The sequence below is a fragment of the Neodiprion lecontei genome, chromosome 4, assembly GCF_021901455.1.
Source record: "Neodiprion lecontei isolate iyNeoLeco1 chromosome 4, iyNeoLeco1.1, whole genome shotgun sequence".
NCBI classification, from domain to species: domain Eukaryota; kingdom Metazoa; phylum Arthropoda; class Insecta; order Hymenoptera; family Diprionidae; genus Neodiprion; species Neodiprion lecontei.
The window spans coordinates 11,410,580-11,422,590 of NC_060263.1; the positions used below are offsets into that span (position 1 = coordinate 11,410,580).

General features: G+C 47.9%; 1 non-coding gene and 2 pseudogenes across 1 annotated transcript; all 3 read right to left on the reverse strand.

Moving 5' to 3' along the window:
* The window catches only part of LOC124294311, a 10,056-nt pseudogene extending 2,297 nt beyond the window's left edge, over positions 1-7,759 (reverse strand).
* Positions 7,760-8,193: 434 nt separating this feature from the next.
* LOC124294343 lies at positions 8,194-8,348 on the reverse strand. The gene has a single exon (XR_006904280.1). It is a non-coding gene; the product is annotated as a 5.8S ribosomal RNA (ribosomal RNA).
* An 841-nt stretch (positions 8,349-9,189) lies between these two features.
* On the reverse strand, positions 9,190-11,664 carry LOC124294294 (annotated as a pseudogene).
* Positions 11,665-12,011: the final 347 nt, after the last annotated feature.

Consider the following 12,011-nt stretch of genomic DNA (forward strand, 5'->3'; position numbering starts at 1 on the left):
ATTCCCCTCTCAGTGGACGAGACGAGAATGATATCGTCCGCAAATGCCAACAAGCTAACCCTGAGCCCATCGACATCAACACCAATTTCATCGGGAATGCGCTCAATCATCTCATCTATGACAAAATTAAACAGGTAAGGTGACAGGGGATCTCCCTGCTTAACACCACACGTCGGGTGAATCCTATCGGATTCCCAATTACCATGCTGTAAAACTGTTTTACTTTCATCATGGACTTTGGTGATGTACTCCATCATAGGTCCTGGTACGCCCTTGGTGTTAAGGATTTCTTCAAATGTTTCAAAGTCATTGAGTCGAATGCCTTCCTCATATCCAGAGAAGCCAAGAACATCTTTCTGCATTTTTTTTCGATGGTAACTAAGTACAAGATCTAACAGCATCGTGTTGTCAGAGCACCCATCTGTACTCTGGAACCCTCTCTGCCTCCTATCTATCACGACCGTCTTAAGTCTATTTGCAAGGACTTTATGAAAGGTGCGCGTTATCACCGAAGATACCGTGATTGGCCGAAAATCACCAGGATCAGTGGCGCCACTCTTCTTAGGTATTAATGCTGTCCTCGACAGACATAGGTGCTCCGGAAGAACCCTGCACCACATGAAAAGATTGAAGAGTGTTGTCAGAATCTGTGGCGACACTTCTCTTATCGCCCTTGCTATTACCCCATCTGATCCAACCGCTGTGTTTGCTGGTGAATAGGCTTTACTGATCTCTCTGATTTTAATTGGATCCCACAGATGTTCCAAAGTGATGGATGGTTCGGGGAGGTTTGGTGCCAGTCCCGTGCTCTTAGTGAACACAGCCCTCCAATATGGCTCCATTAAGTTCTTACTCATTCCTAAATCGCGCTCTAGCTGAACTGTGAAAATGCGTTTCACACACCTACTAGGGTCCTTTTTCCATAGATCTTGGACGCGAGCGTAATCCGCTCGTCTCTGGCTCTTCTTCGACACCTTATCTCCCCGTCCCACATCACTCAGCTTACCGTTCTCATTCTTCCTTTGCAGCTTCTTGGGAAACATCTCCATGAGAAGGAGGCCAAGCTCTACTGCCACCTCAGCTCGTGATCACCGCTCCAGAGAACTACAGATGTTGTTGAGCGTTGCGGCCTCACGACTGTCATTCGCTATAGGTGCCATGTTGGTAAGAAATACTCGCAACTTGTCCACTGTCTGCTCGCTATCAGACTCCTTGGCGCTCTCATACACCTCGGTGGAGCTATCGGACAGTTCGTCAGCTTGAAGTGACGCTAAGTACTTCTCAACTCGCTTTTTGCAGCTCGGACGCCTCCTATGGCTTCTAATCGCATCGACCGAACGATCCCCGAAAACCCGAGCAAGCTACTGATTTACGTTTAATACTTTTCTGTTGTTTTCTTTCAGGGTCAACTCCGCTTCTTTCCTGGCCAACATGTTTTTCTCTTCTTCGGACCATCTTTCCTTCTTCGCGGCCTTGGTCGTCTGCTGTTCATCATACCAATCCCGGTGCGCTCGCTGTTCATGCACGCCGCGGCCGTCGCTTTCAAGAAGGACCGTCCACACCCCGGAGCCCGACATATGAAGTTTTCCTGCTCACACACATCTGATTCTGCTCCTGAAGACTGATTCGGATCGACTATTACTGCAGGCACAGCACGGTCAGTGGACCGGCCGGCTTTAAGCGCCTTCCGCGCGTTTCTTGATGAAATTGGGCCTGCTTATAAGGGCCAAGGGGTTGGCAGCCACAGGGCCCTTGCTTAGCCACCGTACTCTGCCACCAGTGTTTCCACTGGCGTTGCCCGACTCTCACCACGAGGAGGTGTACGGATGGCACTTGGACTTCAAGGCTAAAGTCGTTCACCCTGAGTCCTTAAGAGAGTCATAGTTACTCCCGCCGTTTACCCGCGCTTGCTTGAATTTCTTCACGTTGACATTCAGAGCACTGGGCAGAAATCACATAGCGTCAACACCCGCTGGGGCTATCGCAATGCTTTGTTTTAATTAGACAGTCGAATTTCCCCAGTCCGTGCCAGTTCTAAGCTAACCGTTAAATGGCGGCCGAAAAGGACGACGGCAACGGCGAACCGCCACCGAAGCCTCGCAGCAAGGAAGATCCGCGGGAGGCCAAGGCACGGGACCGAGCTCGGATCCGGTTATTACCATCACCTCGCCCAGGCCCGGCACGTCAGCCAAACCCGCTTCCCGACCAAGCCCGACCCGCCCCGATCCTCAGAGCCAATCCTTATTCCGAAGTTACGGATCCAATTTGCCGACTTCCCTTACCTACATTAGTCTATCGACTAGAGGCTCTTCACCTTGGAGACCTGCTGCGGATATGGGTACGAACCGGCGCGAGACCTCCCCGTGGCCCTCTCCTGGATTTTCAAGGTCCGAGGGGAAGATCCGGACACCGCCGCAACTGCGGTGCGCTTCGCGTTCCAAACCCTATCTCCCTGCTAGAGGATTCCAGGGAACTCAAACGCTTATACAGAAAAGAAAACTCTTTCCGGATCTCCCGACGGTGTCTTCAGGTCTTTTTGGGTTACCCCTACGAACTCTCTTGCGAGGGCCCGACTTGTAAACGGTTCCGCTGCCGGGTTCCGGAATAGGAACCGGATTCCCTTTCGCCCGACGGGTGTGTCACATTTCAAACCGCGCGCGCCCACGCCGGGGGGAACGCCGAGCGAGGCGCGACGTTCGCACGATCACCGGCGTCACGACGCGCGTGTCAGGCATAGAAATACACCAACATCGTCATCGGATTTCTCCTAGGGCTTAGGATCGACTGACTCGTGTGCAACGGCTGTTCACACGAAACCCTTCTCCACGTCAGTCCTCCAGGGCCTCGCTGGTGTATTTGCTACTACCACCAAGATCTGCACCGACGGCGGCTCCAGGCAGGCTCACGCCCAGACCCTTCCGCGCACACCGCCGCGACCCTCCTACTCGTCAGGGCTTCATGACGGCCTAGGCCGCCTCGTATGCCGCTGACGGCCGAGTATAGGCGCGACGCTTCAGCGCCATCCATTTTCAGGGCTAGTTGCTTCGGCAGGTGAGTTGTGACACACTCCTCAGCGTATTCCGACTTTCGTGGCCACCGTCCTGCTGTCTTAAGCAACCAACGCCTTTCATGGTATCCCATAAGCGTCGACTTTGGCGCCTTAACTCGGCGTTTGGTTCATCCCACAGCGCCAGTTCTGCTTACCAAAAGTGGCCCACTTGGCACTCTGATCCGAGATCTCGTGGCTTCATAGTTCAAGCAAGCCAGAGATCTCACCCATTTGAAATTGAGAATAGGTTGAGGTCGTTTCGGCCCCAAGGCCTCTAATCATTCGCTTTACCGGATGAGACTCGTGTACGTTTTGTACGCAAGTGCCAGCTATCCTGAGGAAAACTTCGGAGGGAACCAGCTACTAGGTGGTTTGATTAGTCTTTCGCCCCTATACCCAGTTCCGACGATCGATTTGCACGTTAGAATCGCTACGGACCTCCATCAGGGTTTCTCCTGACTTCGTCCTGACCAGGCAGAGTTCACCATCTTTCGGGTCCCAACGTGTACGCTCTGGGTGCGCCTCTTCTCGTAGTAAGAACGAGACGCCCCGGGAGTGCGAGGCCCCATCGTGAGGCGGCCCATCCTCCCTCGGTCAGCGCGGGACTGACCTTTACTTTCATTTTGCCTTCAGGTTTGCTCGTCCTGATGACTCGTGCACATGTTAGACTCCTTGGTCCGTGTTTCAAGACGGGTCCTGAAAGTACCCAAAGCAATAGCGTCGCTGACCGGTATTTGATAATTCGAACGAGCCAGCCAGAGGACACCGCCAGCCAACAGCTGGCCAGGCCCGGGGACGGCGCTAGGTCCGACCGCCGGAAATCACTGACCGCGCTTGCGGCGGGCCCGACGCAGTTCAATGCGACTCTATACCGTGCGGGTACCGCCGGGCAGCCGGACGGGCAACCGGGGGTCTGCCCCGACGACAACGCCGAGACAGGCAGCCGACCGGGCCTTAGACCGACACCCAACGAGTCGCGACGTCCTACTAGGGGAGAAGTGCACGCCGGCGCCGCCGGACATTGCACCGCGACCGAGTGCCGTGGACGCGAGGTCCCGACATCACGAGCCGCGGCGAAGCCTGCGTCGCTGACGATGAATCTCCCCGTTCGATCTTTCGGGTTTCTCAGGTTTACCCTTGAACGGTTTCACGTACTATTGAACTCTTTCTTCAAAGTTCTTTTTAACTTTTCCTTACGGTACTTGTTCGCTATCGGTCTCGTGGTCATATTAACCCTTCGGAACTATCGTGTAGAGAGATTCTCTCACACTTTTTTCAAAACTTCTTTTTCTTTCAAAATTCAAATGGAATGACCCCCTGAAAATTTTTTTAACTTCCTAAAATTTAATGCTCTAAATGATACGAAAAAGAAAAATTTTTTGAACTTGAAAAATAAAGAAAAAAAATTATTTATTCATCAACTGTGAGAGTTTCTCTCATCACGTAAGTAAAGTCAGGCACATAAAAATTGCTATTCGTATGACTCCGTTTAGTTTCGGCTGTCTCCGTAGTTTCTAGCCGCCATTTTGAATGTATATAAATATACAAATGCACAGTATTGTAAAGCTTGTGTACAAGTGTACCAGTATTGTTTATTAAAAACTAAAAATGTAATAATTTATAAATAATTATTCTTAGTTGTATGCTAGTTCATAAGTGTTATTATTTATTCAGTGTATAAACAAAGTGAGTAAATTCGACACATTATGTATTAATGTTTCTCTGTTATAAACACATATGTAACCTAAAAATATGTTTCAACTTGAGTGTGATTGTTTATTAAGATTCATAAATTATGCAAAATATAATTGTTCAACTATCTCAAATATTCTGTTCTCAAAAATTTTAATAACTTAAATAAGAAACTTTTAACAAATTATAATAATTTGTCACTTATCACTTCTTGGCTTTTTGTAAACATACACTCAAAAATTTTAATTTTCTTTTTCACGTATCAGTGGATACAGTTTATACATTAAATAACAAATTTCCATTGCATATTACCAGGTTACACGACATGGACCAACCAACTGACTCAGGAGACGAAAGTGATACTGGTGTCTCAGATTTTGACGAGATGTCTGACGCTGAATCAGAATTTAGTAACCATGACTCCAACACTAAGCAATCAGAAGATGATTCAGATGATGGAGGTGACACAGACGACAATAACAACAGTTCACTGGAGAAGGAAGTTAAGAATACAAAATTTTTGTTGGGGAAAGATAAAACTACAAAATGGTTCCATGATCCACCTAATACGAGAGTCCGTACAAAACGACAGAATATTGTTCTCCGTCTACCCGGAGTTAAGAATTGCGCAAAGGATGCAAAAACACCTCTGAATTGCTGGAATTTAGTTTCTCCTCAAGAAACAATTGAGAAAATTGTTGATAATACTAATATTTTTCTGGAAGTTGTACGTTCATCAAAAAAATCTCAAACAGAAACTCACCCTACTTCAGTCGATGAAATACGAGCTATGATTGGTTTATTATATCTGATAGGAGTACACAAAGCATCAAGACTAAATTTAAAAGAACTATGGGCGACTGACGGTTCGGCTCCAGATTGTTTTCGTGCGGTGATGTCGAAGACACGATTTTATAATTTATCGTCTGCTTTGAAATTTGACGACGTTAACGATCGTGATGATCGTAAAAAATTAGATAATTTGGCGCATATACGAGAATTTTCTGAAAATTTTATCAAACGCTGTCAAGAAAATTATACGCCTGGTGCTCTGTTAACAATTGATGAAATGCTGCAAGCTTTTCGAGGTCGATGTAAGTTTCGGCAATATATTGCTAATAAACCGGCAAGATTTGGTATCAAAATTTACTTCATGACCGATTCAAAAACATTTTATACCTATAATATGGAAATTTACTGTGGAAAACAGCCATCAGGACCATTTCAAAAATCTAATTCTGCATTTGATGTCGTTAAAAGGCTGACGACTCCAATACTCAAAACTGGTCGCAATGTAACCTGTGATAATTACTTTACATCTGTACCTCTGGCAAATTACTTATTAGAAAATAACACAACTCTTGTCGGAACCATCAGGCGTAATAAAAGAGAGATCCCGAAAGGAATGACTGAAATTAAAAATAGATCTATTTACAGCAGCAAATTTGTCTTCACTGATAAGAGTACATTGGTGTCATATGTCCCTAAAAAATCCAAGAATGTTCTGATGTACTCTACTCTACACAATTCTAATAAAATTGATGAAAGTACTGGGGAAAAACTCAAACCAGAAATAGTAACTTTTTATAATCAGACAAAAGCCGGTGTGGATGTTGTAGACCAACTGCAAGGAGAGTATGATGTTGCTCGAGATACACGGCGCTGGCCTATGGTAATTTTTTATGCGTTTCTCAACATTGCTGGCATTATTTCAAAAATTATTTACGTGGAAAATACTGGCAAACAAATCGCTCGGCGAGAATACTTGAAACAGCTCTGCTCTCAGCTAGTCCACCCGCACCTAGTGAATCGTCTTAAATTACCTACTTTATCACTGGAACTAAGATCAATTATACTGAAAACTGGAAAAATTAAGCCTCAAAAGAATCTTCAAATTTCAGAACGTGGATTATGTTATGAATGTCCTCGAAGAGCGAATAGTTATACAACTAGAAATTGTACTTCCTGCAATGCTCCAATATGGAATAAGCATATGGTTCGTCATTGCCGTGATTGCCAGGCAAATCTCGTGTCAAAAGTCGACTTATAACTGAATGTGATAAGTGATAATATAACGACTTAATCTTGTTTTTATTGCCAAAAGTAATAGTAAGTTAATGGTAAAATTGACTTGTCGTTGATTGAACATTGTTACAATGTTTTATATTATTTTATTATTTTTAAACTCAATTGTTGTACTTAAAATGTTAATTACATTGATCACAAGTATAATATTGTTATGAATAATAGTAGTTTTGTGACGTTAATTTGAAGAAAAAAATATTTCTTGTTAAATATTAATAAGCAAAATAATTTTTAATTAGAATAAGTAAATTTTAGTCATGTACAAGTTTTTAAAGTGCGATGGTTGCAAACTAATCATCACAAATATGTAATTTTAATTTTTCACGTTTAACTTCAATAAATTATTTGTTAAAATCAATTATTTCGTATTTATTGCGTGGTCACCCGGAATTATATATTTTTTTGTTTATTAATATTATTATTTAATATATCATATTAAAAGAAAAATAGTATTTGTTATCGTATTTTACTTGATATGTGACCTAAAATTAATCGAGTAGATTTTAAATTTCGCTCTTGACGCTTGCGCAGCAGGCGTGAGATTTTCTCTCATCACGATAGTAATGATTGTGGTACGGGAGACGTATGTTCCGAAGGGTTAAGCCTTAGATGGAGTTTACCACCCACTTAGAGCTGCACTCTCAAGCAACCCGACTCTGGGAAGAGATCCTCCCGTGGCGCGTCCCGGTCACTACGGGCCTGGCACCCTCTGCGGGGAAGTGGCCCCATTCAAGATGGACTTGGACGCGGGCCGACGCCCCGGGATGAATGGATCCTCCCAAACATTACATTTCCCGGCGGCAGAACCGCGGGATTCAGTGATGGGCTGTTTCCTGTTCGCTCGCCGCTACTAAAGAAATCCTAGTTAGTTTCTTTTCCTCCGCTTAGTAATATGTTTAAATTCAGCGGGTAGTCTCGTCTGCTCTGAGGTCGTCGTGAGATTGCGAGTCCGTAGTCGGCGACGGTCGTTCGTTCAAGAACAGCACCGTCGACACGAACGAGAACACAACGTATCTTTCATACGTTTGAGCCACGGAAACGACCGTAAACACGCCCGCCGTACGGGAGACTCGAGAGCCCCCCGCGGCGAAACGTGGACGGAACTTGTTCACATGAGCGGCGAACCGACCGCGCGCGGTCTGTGTGTCGCCGTGCCGATATCGTTCCTTCTCTCGACTATCGCTAGCACCGGAACGTGACGAACGGCAGCGACAGCTTGACCCCACGATCTGCGGCGACGCGTCGTGACCGTGACATACCTGTTCGTTTGAGGCGACGCGACCAGTTGCCGCGCGACCGGCGCGCGACACGGGCTGCGAACGCCCAGTCATTCGCTCGCGAAGGCACGGTGCGCTGTTCCCCCGGAACGACCCTCAGCCAGGCGTGGTCCGGGAATTGTATCCGTGGACCGCAATGTGCGTTCGAAATGTCGATGTTCATGTGTCCTGCAGTTCACAAGTTGACGCGCGATTAGCTGCGTTCTTCATCGACCCACGAGCCAAGTGATCCACCGTTCAGGGTAATCATATATGTGAATTTTGCATTGAAAATGCTAAAATTACGGTTGTTACCGGCTTTCTGTGGTCGTAGGCGTGGCGCCGCGTGCGTCAGCCCTTGCGCGGTTGCGCGCGGGAAGCAACGCGCGCCGCGCGTCAAATTTTGTTTGTGCGATAGTTCAAGAGCCGACGTCGCCTCGAGTTCACGGGTCGTCTGCTGGAATGTACCGGCGCCGGACCCGATCGGCTCGCAATGCAAACGATTGACGGCGGACGGCAGTGGGCCGCGTCAGCGAGTCCCGGGCATCGCTGCCCGCGACGCTGACGCGAGCTTCCTCGTACGGGCGAAAATTCTCTTTGAAGCCTACCGCGTTCGCGGCCTGCGTCCGGGGTGTAACGGCGTTGCACCGAGGACACCCGGGCGCAGACAAGCTGCCCGCGAAGAAGCGCTGAGACCAGCTTCGCACTTCTCTCTCGTACGACTTGACCGGGTCGAACGAGTCGAGGCGGACCGCGGAGCGGTCCCCTCTCGGCACCGAGTCGGCCGGAGGCGCGAACGACCCGCCGCTGCTCCACGCTGGACAAGGAGCGACGGGTCGACGCCTCGGCGCAAGTCGGTCGTCGGGCGGTTTTAGCCGGCGACTGCGCTCGTCGCGACCGCGGCGAACGCCGGACCCATCGGATCCGGCGTCAGCACCGCGTTCGTTGTCACGACGATTGTGTTGCGCGCCGCGGCAACCGGGCCCGACCGTTACGTCGTTCAAACTTTTTTGAAATTTTGTTCGCGACACGTGGGCGTGACACGCCGCTCTCGCGGCGAGACAGCCCCGCGCGCTTACGAGTCGCTGCTTCGACAGTACGGAACTTTAATGATCCTTCCGCAGGTTCACCTACGGAAACCTTGTTACGACTTTTACTTCCTCTAAATGATCAAGTTTGGTTATCTTCCCGGCAACATCGGCAATGCCGAGACATTGCCGCGTACCAGTCCGAAGACCTCACTAAATCATTCAATCGGTAGTAGCGACGGGCGGTGTGTACAAAGGGCAGGGACGTAATCAACGCGAGCTTATGACGCGCGCTTACTGGGAATTCCTCGTTCATGAGGAATAATTGCAAGCCCCAATCCCTAGCACGAAGGAGGTTCAGCGGGTTACCCGGGCCTTTCGGCCAGGGAAGACACGCTGATTCCTCCAGTGTAGCGCGCGTGCGGCCCAGAACATCTAAGGGCATCACAGACCTGTTATTGCTCAATCTCGTGCGGCTAGAAGCCGCCTGTCCCTCTAAGAAGATTCATTTGTACGCCAGTAGTAAAAACCGCCCGACCGAGGCCGGGGACCTTCGAGATACCGGAAGGTACGCCTACTTAGCAGGCTAGAGTCTCGTTTGTTATCGGAATCAACCAGACAAATCGCTCCACCAACTAAGAACGGCCATGCACCACCACCCACCGAATCAAGAAAGAGCTCTCAATCTGTCAATCCTTCCGGTGTCCGGGCCTGGTGAGGTATTCCGTGTTGACTCAAATTAAGCCTCAGGCTCCACTCCTGGTGGTGCCCTTCCGTCAATTCCTTTAAGTATCAGCTTTGCAACTATACTTCCCTCAGAACCCAAAAGCTTTGGTTTCCCGGAAGCTGCCCGCCGAGTCATCAAAGGAACTTCGGCGGATCGCTAGCTGGCATCGTTTATGGTTAGAACTAGGGCGGTATCTGATCGCCTTCGAACCTCTAACTTTCGTCCTTGATTAAAGAAAACTTTTCTGGCGAATGCTTTCGCTTCTGTCCGTCTTGAGAGGATCCAAGAGTTTCACCTCTGACGTCGCAATACGAATGCCCCCATCTGTCCCTATTGATCATTACCTCGGGGTTCCGAAAACCAACAAAATAGAACCGAGGTCCTATTCCATTATTCCATGCACACACTATTCAGGCGAAAATAGCCTGCTTTAAGCACTCTAATTTGTTTAAAGTACACGTACCGGCCCACCTCGACACTCAGTGAAGAGCACCGCGATAGGATATTAGTTGGGCCGCCCCGGAGGGCTAAACCCACCGGTAGGACGTCCCACAATTATGCCACACGGAAAAAAAAATTCTGTTCGGCGAGCTGTATTCTACAGCTCCAGTAACTATACGCACTCTACGGTCTATCTTGTAGTTACAGCAACTATATATTAGTCAGCTCTGGTAGCTGCAAGTTGTTCAGCTCTCACAGCTGAATGGTTTTGCTCTAAGAGTAAGTTGCGCTGTGCTCTGGTGCGTTGACATATTTCATGACCTTCAAATTTCATTAGTATGATTTGAATACAGTTGATAGATAATTGTTTAAATAGTCCATTCAAATATGTAAATGACACTGAATAAATAATGATAATAATGATGAAAAATAATACTAATAGCAATATAATTGTACTATTCATTAATAAGCGCTGTGAGCGGAGCCGAAAAATTCTGGTCTAGCTCTTCGAACAAAGCTGTTTAGCTGAGAGAGCTGAACAACGTACAGCTATGACAGCTGACTAACAGTCAGTTATACGAACCATGCAGTGCTCTTCCAATAACAGAACGCTTAGTTCGACGAACTGTTTACAAGTAACTATCTAATATTTAGTTCCACGAGCTGAATTTTTTTTTCCGTGCAGTTGAACACCGTGAGCGGTGCACCGACAGCGTGGGACACAGATTCAACTACGAGCTTTTTAACCGCAACAACTTTAATATACGCTATTGGAGCTGGAATTACCGCGGCTACTGGCACCAGACTTGCCCTCCAATGGATCCTCGTTGAAGGATTTGAAGTGTACTCATTATGATTACGGGGCCTCGGATGAGTCCCGTATCGTTACTTTTCGTCACCACCTCCCCGTGCCGGGAGTGGGTAATTTGCGCGCCTGCTGCCATCCTTGGATGTAGTAGCCGTTTCTCAGGCTTCCTTTCCGGAATCGAACCCTGATTCCCCGTTACTTGTTACAACCATGGTAGGCGCAGAGCCTACCATCGACAGTTGATAAGGCAAACATTTGAAAGAAGCGTCGCCGGTAGGAGACCGTGCGATCAGCCTAAAGTTATTTGGAGTCACCAAGGTAAACGGCGGACGGGACGTACCCGCCGCCGATTGGTTTTGATCTAATGAAAGCATTCCTTCCATCTCTGGTCGGAAATCTGTTTGCATGTATCAGCTCAAGAATTACCACAGTTATCCAAGTGAATGTGTGTACGATCTAAGAAACCATGACTGATTTGATAAGCCATTCGCGGTTTCACCTTAATTTGACTCGCACTGAGACATGCATGGCTCAATCTTTGAGACAAGCATATGACTACTGGCAGGATCAACCAGGGAGCTTCTATACAAAATCTCGGCTCGGACGTGCGCCACAAATCGCCGAAGGGGTCTTTCAGCCTGGTCGGCCGCGCGTCCACTGTGTGTTTCGGGACTGCCCGCAGGCAGCCCCGGTTCCGTGTGCCGCCACCTCGACACTCGGCTTATAAGCGTTCGAACGATCTCCCGTACCCGTCAGCCAGATTAAAAGCGTCTGGGATACATTGTTATAACATCTCTGGTCTTTGAGTGTACGCTCGGAAAGAAGCGAATTGAGGCGTGCGTTGAAGCGTTCCGCCTTCCGTGTTTCACGGAAAGCCGAACTTCTTGGTACCCCGTCAAGGACCATTCAGTCTGAGACACCGACC